Source organism: Pongo pygmaeus, chromosome 18, assembly GCF_028885625.2.
Source record: "Pongo pygmaeus isolate AG05252 chromosome 18, NHGRI_mPonPyg2-v2.0_pri, whole genome shotgun sequence".
NCBI classification, from domain to species: Eukaryota; Metazoa; Chordata; class Mammalia; order Primates; family Hominidae; genus Pongo; species Pongo pygmaeus.
Genome location: NC_072391.2, coordinates 52,198,342 through 52,211,258, shown reverse-complemented (window position 1 = coordinate 52,211,258; position 12,917 = coordinate 52,198,342).

Sequence of the window (12,917 nt, the reverse complement as noted above, 5' to 3'; positions counted from 1 at the left end):
AGCACCCCCAGGACATACTTCCCTTCAGACCATCAGTGGCTGGTTGTCCCGGCCAGGCCTCTCCTCTCCCTGCTTGCCTTAGTTCCACCACACATTTTCCCCATGTAGGATTTTTCTAGAGTCTGGCTCCACACAGCCAGAGCAGCATTGGTACAGTTAGGATGCAGAATCCAGAACAAAGCTGTCTGGTTCAAATCTTGGCTCGGCCAACTGCTGTCTGGGTAGCCTCAAAGGAGTTACTCAACTTCTTTGTATAGCCATCCCCTCATCTATGAAATAGAAGCAATAATTTCTTTCCAATTGTAAGGCACACATTTTCACACTCAAATGTTGGTCTTACAATCAGTGGTCTAACATTAAATGACTACATTTATTCTCCCTTTCAATGGTACATCGAATAATGGAGTGGTATCTGATCAATGATCTTAAGGATTCTATGAAATACACCAGCACAACAGTAACAGATGGCACTCTCAAATGAAGATCATTTGAGGAGGTTGTAATAAAGGAGCACACAGGTATGGACCGGGTGTAGGGAAATCGCAGGTGATAGTAAAGGACCTGGGACTGGGAAGAGAGGCTGCTATGACTCCGGCCTCAGGAGGAGGTGGTTGGCGTGGTTACTAGAACCTTTTTTTTTTTTTTTAATTCTTTTCAGTCCTGCTCCTTCTGTAACTAGAACCTTGAAGGAGAGAGTTGAGAGAGAGGGGAGCTGCTTGAGAGCAATGTCCTTCAGTGGAAAGACAGAGCCCGTCCAAGGTAGGCTCCACCATCTATCAGCAGCATGGCCTTAGGCAAGTTATTTAACTTACCCGTACCTCAGTTTACTCATCTGCAACGTGGGAATGATAATGATCCCTACCTCATAGGATTGTTGGAGGCTTAAATAGTAAAGACACATCAAGTATTTAGGACACCTCAGCAAACACTGCCCATCATCATCATCATCACCATCATCGTAGTACTGATACCTGGAATAGAATTCTCTGCCTGGTGTTCTAAGCCACCTTTGTTCTCATCCTAACTCCAAGAAAAACTGTCCACCCTCCTGTCTGTTCTGTAAACTACTCAGTATCCCTTTAACAAACTGATTTTTTTGCTTGAGTCAACCCAGCTTGATTTCTGTTGCTTGCTACCAGGATGCCCTAAACTTGGGGTGCCACAGTAATGATACAGAATCAGGTTACCTTCCCAGCAGACATCAGTGATGATACATTTGTGGCTTGCTGCCCTGATTCCACGCTGTCCCACTCAGCCTCACAAGACTAGGTCACAGACGGCAACCTACCATGAAGATTCTCTGATGGAAGTGGGAGTGGAGGGTTGAGAACCCTGTTTCTTCCAGCCTTCCCTCCTTAACCCTCCAGGACCTCAGTCCCAGCCCTGGATCTTCTAGAGAGCACTAATTTCCAACCATTGCATCCACAGCCCACATGGGCCAAACCAAAGTCATCAGACCATCAGTCTCACCCTATCCCCAAGCCAGAAGGAAGGGGTCACATTGAAAAGCCTCGCAGAAGCACTTGGGGAATCTTCATGTACACCTCTGCTATAGAAATAAAGGCATGGATGATTCACAACCAGACTGCAACACCTACATGTTTCAGAGTCTAGTAGTTATTGGAAAATGATAGGCCCCACACTCTGTTGGTGCAAATATGTATCTCTACATGTTGTGGGGTTAACCAACAACCCACCACAAGCTGAGCTGATGAAGAGGGCACCAAACCAACAGCGATTCATAATTAAAATGTAAGAATAGCAGCAACCGAAAACCAAGACCAGCCCAAGGCAGCCCCAATGGTGCCCTGGTCTGAAACGATCCTGCCTGAGCATCTCGCCTCTGACGTCTCTGCCTGTGGGAACATGTGGCAGCACTTTGTGATGTTGCCAAGGGTTGCATGGCCTTCTGACTTCTTAGCCAGATGCTGAATCGGGCCTTCAGGAAACTCTCTTAGCGTGCTGATTTTCGTTTATAAATACCAAGTCTTAGTAGCCCTCGGTGACTCACTGGTTTTACCCATGAGTGGCTTTTTGTCTATAGAGTTGTGTGTTTTTGCTGAAGAAAGGCCCGTCCCTTGGAAAAATCACTTTCTAGAGCCTTGTATTGCAGGGAGAATAGCCATAAAGTGGGAGTGAAAAGACTGGGGCTGAACCATGGTAATATACAGTATGAGCCTCAAAGTCTCACGAAAGATTGCAATGGTATACTGTATCAGCTGTAACAGGCTGATTTCGCTTCCATGGACAGAGAACTAACTCTTCCTGGTTCATAGCAGCTTCTCATGCCACCACTGTGGGGATTTCGTAGGAAGGGCTGTGGGGCCAGTTGATTCAACAGTGCAGTGATATTTTCAAGCACCCGATTCTCTCTCTGTCTTTTTGGCCTTCCTTGGCCTGCTTCCTCTTCACTGTGTTGGTCTGAGAAGCAAATGCACAGGGAAGTTTTTAGAAAACCATCTTGGAGAGGAGATGGGAGAGAGCTAGAGAAGAGTGCAACGCAAGTCCAACATCCATGGAGGGAGAGAGGGAAGGGAGGTTGGATAAGGACAGCCTGGACTGCAGTGCAGTTCAACAGAAGGCTCAGAAAGGCTATCGGATAGTCTTCTAGCCAAAGTCACCGCCGTTCGATGCATCCTGGGTCTCTCTGGAACCAGCCTTCCTCAGTATCCCTGCCACACTCATTCACTGATGGGAAGAGTGGCCTGAGTACAAAGGTGGCCATGGATTTCCAGGCACAGCAGCTGCAATCTTGGTCAGTCCCTGTCTCATGGTTAAAGGTCTGCAGGGGAGAACCTCTGCTGAGCTTAGGAAGGCTGCTTGTCCTCGCATTGGTGCCTTCCTCATGGCCTTGGTTGAGGGTGTACCTGCTGAGCCCTGTCATGGAGCTAAATCCCCTGGTGGGTCTTCAGACCTGCCATAATATATCCACGTCAGCAAGCCCACTTCCCTCTGCCTCCCCACTTCCCTTTCTCATCTGCCAGGGCAACTGGGGCATTACCACATTGCTGAGCATCAGACTTGCCTTTCCCTAGGCTTCTAACAACCACCTCGGTAGCATTTGCCCTATCCTTTGAGGTCCTTGCCAGGGTGTTACATTCCTGTGCCCCAAGAAAGTGCCCTCAATTCAATGAATTCTTGTTGATCTAGTTTCATACTCCAGCCCCCTTGAAAAGGAACCCTTAAAGCCAGTCTCGGGAGCACCGCCAGGCTGCGGCCTGTGCCATGACACACAGCTAATTTTTGCATCCATTTAGGTGCCCAGTCCCTTCCCTTCCATTCCAGGCTTAGTGGTGATGCTGGAGTTTGCCTCCAGTTATTGGCCTGGCAGCCGGGGTGAGGAGGTAGGGGCAGCTCCCCAGGGAAGCCCTTGTTCCAGTGTTGGGGAGAAGCTTCTGTAGCATGCCAGCTCTTATTAGGGAAGCATAGCCATTCCTGCAAGCCCCCCAGAGCCCATGGGGGTTGCAGAATCCATGTTCTCAGAGGCATCTATTCAGATGTCCTCATTCCGTATTTCAGGACCTAGGTTTTCCCACCAGGGCTTCCTTGGCCTTTGCATAACAGAACCACCTTGTGTAACAGAACCAACATCTCTGCGGTTGTACAGTTCTAACCACAGAGTCCTCCACCTTTCACTCAGCTGTCTGCCCTTTCTGGGTAGGTGATAAGGGTCTCCTGGTGATCTACCTCCAAAGCACTTGGGTTCTTACCCCACGCCATTAACTGCCTGTGAATCGCCCTCTTATTCTCCATCTGCAAGGCTGTAGGGGTGAAACTACTTAGCACTAACCAGCCAACTCCACGTCCTCATAGGCACTGTTTGCCCCACGTTTCTCAAATGTCTGAACCACTCCACGTGGCACACCATTTCCCTCCACCAGGATGTTTCCCCAGGTCGTCCCTGGTGAATTCTTCAGCAATCGAGACACCGCTTTGTGTCAGGGGCTATCCATGTCCTCCCACCCACCAACCCAAATGGCGTCCTTTTCTGCCACCAGCTGGGTGAACCAGTCTCAAATCCTCATCTTTCCACTTCTGTTCTCAGACCACTCCTGGCACCACTGGAGATAGCCTCCAAAAAGTGAATGCCAAGGGAACCAGGGGAAGGGTGGGGGAGAAAGGAGAGTTGGGTGGAAGTGTCCTAGATGGCTGTGCAGCCTTGGTGGGTTGGAAAACACCATCATACAGTCCTCAGTGGAATGGGCCTGATGGGATATCACTGCCACACGCTGGCCAGGAGCAGCCAGTGGGTAGCGTGACTTTGGCACAAATGTGGCAAAGGATTACTGAGCAGCCAGGGCTCTTGGTCATTAAGCTGACTTTAGTTGGAGGTCTATGAGGCCCATTCTCATGGCCACCACACTGAGGCTGCATCCCCTTGGCTTCTCAGAATGATAGTAGCATTGGTTGAAGTTCCTCATTTCCTTGCCCAAATTTTCCAGGATACAGAGTAGGTATTTTCCTCTTAGTACAAGGTGTTCCTTGACCTCGGTGGACCAAGTTAGGACATATGTCCACCTCTAGAGCGACACGAATCCCACAGAATGCCACATGCTGATCAGCTCAGATAAGCAGGAGTCCACTTCTGGAGCCGGCAATGGGATGGGTGGATTTCTGAACAAGACGTGAACTGTAGGGAGGAAAACAAGGGCAATGGGATCTGGGAAGACAATCAATGGTGTCTCCTACAGAAGGGAGCTTAGAAAGAATAAAACTCTTTTTTTTCTCAGAGATGGGGGTGCCGAGGCTTAGAGAGAAGATGGAAATGGATGTGGCCGGGACTTTGTTGTGAATTCGGGGAGAGACAGAACTGGGACTCACGTCAGACCCTTCCCAGAGTGGGTTACACACCCATCCAGTCCTGAGAGCCTTGCAGTGCCCAGGGCTGAGCCCAGCCAGGGGATCTCGGCCTTGGCCCTCACTGCGCTGGCCTGGCATGAGCCATCCCTTCTCAGACTTCTCAGCTTGGTTTGTCATTTTGGTTTTCTATGTCCCACCTGAGGTCTGGCCATTTCTCCCTGGAACACTGGATCAGCACCTAGGAGTGAACTCACAGCCAACCCCAGTGAGATATTTTTGGAGCCATTAAATGCAGCAATAATTCCTCACTTTCTCTTCAGGCTCATTTCCTATTTCTCTATTAAAAGAAGTAAAGATTCATCCTGGAAGGCTGCCCGACACCCTTTCTGGGGAAAGAGGTGGGACCAGACACCAGGCAGCCCTGGCCAAGGTCAGATGGAGTTTGCCTGTAATCCTGCATGCGGCTTGTCTGACAGGGCAGCTGCCTGGCCTCAGCCTGCTCAGCAGAAGCCATGCCTGAGACCCTTCCCCAGTGGCCTGAGCAGGAGTTGCTCAGGAAATGGGTGTCATAGGGCCTACCTTCCTGGTGTGGCACAGCAGGCAGCAGCATTTCCATCTTATTGACACTCACAGAGTTACCTCCAAATCACTTCCTATAGCCCTGCCAGAAATTCTCACTTTAAGCTTTTTGTCTTGTTGGTAAGCACAGGGTTAATTCTAGCCTTGTACATAGGTTTTGTATCTGCAACGACCCCCTTTAAAACAGAAATACCCAGCTGGGCATGGTGGTTCATGCCTGTAATCTCAACACTTTCGGATTACAAGGTGGAAGGATTCCTTGAGGCCAGGAGTTTGAGACCAGGCTGGGCAACATAGTGAGACCCTGTCTCCACTAAAAAGTAAAAAATCCCTACCCTCACCTCCTCCATGAAAAAAAAAAAAAAAAAAACCAGAAAAATCCCTAGGAAAGAAGATCCAATGACTGCCTCTTCACATATCAATGTGCCTTAGCTAGGAATTAGTGTTGAATCTGAGCTGGGAGGCCTAGGTTTGAATCCCACATCTGCCGTTTATAACCGGAGTGATTAAATTTTTTTTTTACTTTTTATTTGAAACCAATTTTATACTTACAGAAAAGTTGCAAGAATGATGCAAAGTACATACTCTTTACCCAGGTTCATTCCTTGTTAATATATTTTTTTAAAAATAAATTGTATTATACATATAAGGCATGCAGCATGATGTTGTAAGATACCTATAGATAGAAAATGATAACTATAGTGAAGCAAATTAACTTGTCCATCTCCTAACATAGCTACTCACTTTTTTTGTGGCCAGCGCAGCTACCATCTACTTATTTAGCAAAAATCTTGAATACAATACACTATTAATTATACTACTCATCTCCTACATTAGATCTCTAGACTTCCTCATCGTAAGTGTCTGCTACTTTATATCCCTTTACCTACATCTTCTACTTCCTCTCCTCACCCTGCCCCTGGTAACCACTGTTTCATTCTCTGTCTTATATATTTAACTTTTTTCTTAGATTCCACATATAAGTGAGATGGCAGTATATGTCTCTCGGTGTCTGGCTTATTTCACTTAACGTAATGTCCTCCAGGTTCGTTTGTGTTGTGGCAAATGTCAGGAACTCTTCTTCTTTTTTTTTTTTTTTTTTGAGACAGAGTCACTCTGTCGCCCAAGCTGGAGTGCAGTGGCGTGATCTCAGCTCACTGCAACCTCCCTGTCCCAGATTCAAGCGATTCTTCTGCCTCAGCCTCCTGAGTAGGTGGGACTACAGGTGTGCGCCACCAAGTCCAGCTAATTTTTGTATTTTTAGTAGAGACGGGGTTTTGCTGTGTTAGTCAGGCTGGTCTCGAATTCCTGACCTCAGGTGATCCTCCACGTCAGCCTCCCAAAGTGCTGGGATTACAGGCGTGAGTCACTGCACCCGGCCAGGATGTCCTCTCTTTTAAAGGCCGAATTTATATATATATAAATATATATCTCACACATATATAATAATGTACATACCACAGTTTCTGTATCCATTCACCCATCGACAGACACCTAGGTAATTTCCCCTGTCTTGGCTATTGTGAACAGTCCTGCAATGAACACAGGAGTGCAGATATCTTTACGAAGTGGTGATTTCATTTCCTTTGGATATATACACAAAAGAGGGATTGCTGGATTTTACAGTAGCTCTGTTTTAAATTTCTTTAGAAACTTCCATACTGTTTCCCATAATGGCTGTACTTATCTACATCCGCACCAGTAGCATACAAGAGTACCCTTTTCTGTACACCCTTGCTGACACTGGTTACTGCTTGTCCTAAACACAAGATCCCAAAATCATAAGACTCCTAGAAGAAAACATAGGGGAATGCTTCTTGATATTGGCCTTGGCAATAATTTCTTGGACATCACACCGAGAGCTCAGGCTACAAAAGCAGATATAAAGAAATGGGACTACATCAAACCACAAAGCTTCAACACAGCAAGGGAAATAAGCAACAAAATGAAAAAGCAGCCTATGGGTTGGGAAAAAAATATTTGCAAACCCTAGATCTGATAAGGGGTTATTATCCAAAACTCATAAGGAATACCTGCAACTCAATAGCAAGAAAAGATATAACCCAATTAAAAACTGGGCAAAGGACCTAAGTAGACATTTCTCCAAGAAAGACATAAAAACTGCCAAGAGGTTTATTAAAAGATGCCCACAACATCACTAGTCATCAGGGAAATGCAAAGCAAAACCACTAGGAGATATTTGCCTGTTAGGACAGCCCTGGCGAAAAACACAGACAATAATAAGCTGAGTGATTCTGAGCAAATCATTTGTCTTCTGTGAATCTCAGTTTTCTTACATATCCATTGGGAACACTAGTCTTTGTAGGACCTCCTTCCTGGGGCTCTTGTGAAGATCAGATTAATGGTTTTTTTTTTTAATTTTTATTTTTGAGACAGGGTCTTGCTCTGTTGCCCAGGCTGGAGTGCAGTGGTGTAATCACAGCTCACTGCAGCCTTGACCTCCCAGGCTCATGATCCTCCTGCCTCAGCCTCTCAAGTAGCTGGGACTAAGGCATGCACCACCATGCCTTGATAATTTTTGTATTTTTTTGTAGAGATGGGGGTTTTGCCATGTAGTCCAGGCTAGTCTTGAACTCCTGGGCTCAAACAATCCACCCTCTTCAGCCTCCCACAGTGCTGGGATTACAGGCATGAGCCACTGTGCCCGGCAGGATTAATGATTTTAAAAAGTGTTTTGGAAGCTGTGAAATTGTGTTAATCAGGTTAGGTTGAGCTGAAATACTCTAGAAAGTAGCCTAGTGCATATAAAATAATTTTTAAGATATTCTAAAAAATAATAAAATCTGAAGTAATAATCTGGAAAATAATCCAGAGACTATAAAATGAAATCATTTTTCATGAACTTTGCCAAATAGAATTTTTAAAAAGCATTGGTAGGAAAATGAAATGAAGAACATCCAAGCTTGTCTGAATCCTGTTCAGTGAGAGGAGACCGTTGCTCAGACCCTCGGATACCATGGCAATACCAAATAACTATGGGTTATTGCTAAGCGTTACTCACAGTTTCTGTACTTTATCTTGTGGTGGGCCAGTTACAAAGGTCTGTGGCTCAGCACGGGGTCAGGAATACACTTGAGGGGTGCTGCTCCAGATATAAGCTCTTGGAGGGCAGATCCTGAGTTCCCCTAACAGGGGATAGATACCTGGAAATACCCAGCTCAGCAACCCTCTGTAAGGGAGATACCAGACCCTGGAGAACGCTGGCTAATAAATAATGGAGCCTTCCAGCCTTGGCCAGAAAACATGCAAAGGCGGCAAATCTCTCCAAGCCATTAGTGAAATGTTTACCCCCCAAGTCAGAGACTTGCCCCTAGAGACTTATGTTTTGGGTTTTCTCTTTTTCCAGATTCCATGTGTCTCCCTCTGCCATCCCATTCTCACACGCCACAGCCACTCACTCATGTTTATGGCTTTTGCCTACTCAAGTCTATATTAATTAAAAAGCAGGCTCGAGATAGGAGAGCCAAGTGTCTTATTTCATAAAGCAGATAATGTTCAAGATTTTAATTTACAAGGAGAGGGGAGAGCAGGGCCTGTCTGCTGCAGAAACAGCCACAGAAAGCACCTTTAGTTTCTGAATCTGATATCTCAAGACTCTCTGAGTTGCCATAAATTCTGGTAAAATGTCTTCCCAGCAGCAAAAGATAATTTTTATAAGCTTTTGGAAGGGACTAATAAAGCAGTAATCTACCGTCTTCCATTATTTAAAGACCTGGCTCGAGGGATGTGATTTGTAAAGGTTTTTATATATAAATATATAGACATATATTAATTATATGTCTCAATCCATCAGCCTCTGTGGAAAAGAATTGTGGCAGAGCTTTGGTCTGCTCAAGACTGGCCTCTCGCCTTGGCTGGAGCTAGAAAGGTCTATCTCTGAGATTTACCTCTGCAGATGTCCATGCCACTACACAAGCCTTTTCTCCATGCCCTTCCCTTGACACAATTGCAGCTAACCCAAGCGGCTAATGAAGTGATCAAAGGTGTTAGTGCAAACACCGTTCATCTATCCCCTGGCCCTCTGTGATAACCTTAGGGTTACAATCCATGTCTGACAAACATCATTCCACCGTGACAAGGCCTGGTGGCGATGAGGGCGGCTTAGTCATCATCTGACAACAGACACATGTTGGGGATTTTCCCCTCTCCCACTGGCCTGAGTATTCTAGCTCTTGGGTTATCGTGTAGATACCAGTCTGAGCAGACAATAATAACAAGCTTAAGCTCAGAACCAGAGAAGTCAGCTCTTGCATCTTACTCCTAGAGCCTGGGTTCACCGCCTGGCTGCAGGATTTGTGGAGCTTACTCTGCAAGCGCATTGAAGGCCCACATAAAGCAATTGCAATGCTCCTGGGCAAGCATGTTGTCTAAATCCCAGCCCATGGGCTTCTCTACGTCACTCAAGCCAAGAGGGAAGGAGCTCAAAGATGTTCCCCAAACTAGGGGTCCCGAATCCCCTGGCCATGGACTAGTACCGGTCCCTGGCTTGTTAGGACCAGAAACAGCAGGAGGTGAGCGCAGGTGAGCGAGGGAAACTTCATCTTTACTTTCAGCCACTCCCCATTGCTCTCATTAACTCCTGAGCTCTGCCTCCTTTCAGATCAGGGTAGCACTAGAGTCTCATAGGAGCGTGAACCCTATTGTGAACTGTGCATGCGAGGGACCTGGGTCTCATGCTCCCTGTGAGAATCTAATGCTGAACGTCACTGTCTCCCATCACCCCCAGATGGGACCGTCTAGTTTCAGGAAAGCAAGCTCAGGGCTTCCACTGGTTCTACGTTATGGTGAGTTGTATAATTATTTCAGTATATGTTACAATGTAATAGTAACAGAAATAAAGTGCACAATAAATGTAATGTATTTAAATTATCCCAAAGCCATTTCCCCCCATCCTGGCCTATGGAAAAACTGTCTTCCATGAAACCCATTCCTGGTGCCAAAAAGGTTAGGGTCTGCTGTCAGAGTCGTCTCTGCATTTGCCACATTTTCCAGTGTCCTGAACCTGGCCTAGGGGACCCAATCCCAGGAAGAGACCAGCGCAAGTGATGGCATTTCATCCATGAGCTCTTCTCCCTCCGATCTCGTGGCTCAGGAACCCAGTGTATAGGTGAAGAAACTGAAGCTTGGATTAGTGAAGTCCAAAGTACACAGCTCCAAAGTTACAGCCAGGATTCCAATCCAGGTCTGGCCAATCCCACAGCTTTCCATGGCTTCTACTATGAATATTGCCTCCTAGATAGAAAAAAATAAAGAAAAGAAAAGAAAAGAAAGGAGGGGGAAAGGATTGCATCACTTTAGTTAGCCACTTGGTTTAGCTGCAATTGTGTCAAGGGAGGGGCATGGGGAAAAGGCTTGTGTAGGAAAATAACCCATACAAGTAAACAGCAGGGGCAGAAGACCCCTCCCCCTGGAGGCTCTGCAAAGACCCTATGAGAGACCTCGAGTAGTAGGTAGCTGGGGATCCCAGGGCTGAAACCTGAAAAGCAAAATAGGAGAGACTATCTGGCTGCAAATTGCAAAGCAAGAGGGATCCTCAGCTCAGTAGGAGACGATCAACCTCCAGAGACTGCCTGCTGGCTTTGTCCAAGCCCAGATTGAACCAAAAAAGAGTTCAGGTTCAGGGACAGGCAATCTGGCTGGACCTGGAGCCTGAACCACATCTCAGGGCCTGGCACTTTATCTCTGCAGCCGCTGCAGGAGAACACATTTTACAGCTCCAGGACTCAGGTATAAAAAAAGCCCTTGAGGGGCATTATGATCCCCTGAGGAGGGAGGGGAGGGGAAGGAGGAATTACACAGTCGTGAACACCAGCAGGCTGGCTTTCCATGATACCCAAATTCCTCCTCAAGAAGCCCAGGCACTGGGGGCACAGGCAGCTGAGGTCATGGGCAGAGGCTTCCTCACAATTCCTGAATTTCCAGATTTCTTAAAAGTCATCAGTAACCTTCCCGATCTTGGCTTCCATCACTACCCCTACCCACTGGCTTTTAAGAATTGCACATTTTCCCATTTCCTGAGTTAAAATCATGTTTACTGGAAATACCCACAGCAGCTCCTGTTCCCCTGGCTGAACCTTGAGTGAGATGGGGGCAAAATCCAAATACCCTGAGGATAAGTTTCTGCCACTGAAAAGGATGGAAACTTCATTTAGTTTTGAAAGAACAAGATTACCCCCATTGCACATCTGAGTACATAGATGGATCGTCATACCTGCTGCATGCTATCAGATAGCTGAGGTCCTCACGAGTTGCCCGCTTCTCTTACGTGGTCATGGGTCTCCATACTGACAAGGAACATTCACAACCACCGATCCCATCAGCAAGCCCTGAGAGGTGGCTATGACCCCCAGAAGGCAGATTGGAAATGTGAGTCCCTGGGACATGAGCAACCGGAACCAAGTGCTTGGACCCTGTCTTAGTCAGCTCGAGCTGCCATCCTTAAATACCATGGGTGTGTGGGTGTAAACAACAAAAACGTATTTGTTCCTGGTTCTGGAGGCTGGAAGTTCTAGATCACAGTCCAGCATGGCAGTTTCTGGGGAGGAATCTCTTCACGGCTTGTAGGTGGCCACCTTCTCACTGTGTCTCCACATGGCCCTTCCTCAGCTTGTGCTTGAGAAGAGAGAGAGAGAGAAAGAGAGCGCTCTCTGTCTGGTGTCTCTTCTTCTAAGGATGCTAATCCTATAAGATCAGGGCCCACCCTTAAGACCTCATTTAACCTTAACTACTTCTTCAGAGGCCCCATCTCCAAATACACAGCTCTAGCCCAGTGCTGGTTTTATCACACTCAGAAACTGGGTGCAGTGGGGAGAGGCATCTGGTAAGGGTAAAAAGAAAGAGAGAAAGACAGAGGTGAAGGTTGTAGTCTAATTTCAGGCCAAGTCAAAAATGCTGCTACTTTCCCAAGGCTCAAAGTAGAACCCCTCTGACACAGCGAATCAGCAGAGGTCACACATGAGCAACCCGCAGCAGCTTTTGCTGGTTTGCATAATATCTCCTAGAAATCAAAATTTGTCGCCAACATATAAAGATTGGAAGAATTCTCATAAAAACCTGGGCTCCTGGCTGGGCACGGTGGCTCACACCTGTAATGCTAACACTTTGGGAGGCTGAGGCGGGCGGATCATCTGCGGTCAGGAGTTCAAGACCAGCCTGGCCAACATGGTGAAACCCCATCTCTACTAAAATACAAAAATTAGCCGGGTATGATGGCGGGTGCCTATAATCCCAGCTACTCCGGAGGCTGAGACAGGAGAATCGCTTGAACCCAGGAGACAGTGGTTGCAGTGAGCCGAGACCACGCCACTGCACTTCAGCCTGGGCGGCTGAGCGAGACTCCCTCTCAAAAAACAAAACAAAACAAAAGAACCCCGGGCTCCTGGTTTGTCTTGAAAACTCAGAAGGTCTTGTTTCACTGGGGCTACAATGTCAACCTAGCAACCATTGACCTGAATTCTGGAGCGGCCCCTTCTGACGAGGCATCTAACTTACCCTCTAGCTCACCCCATCCTCACCAC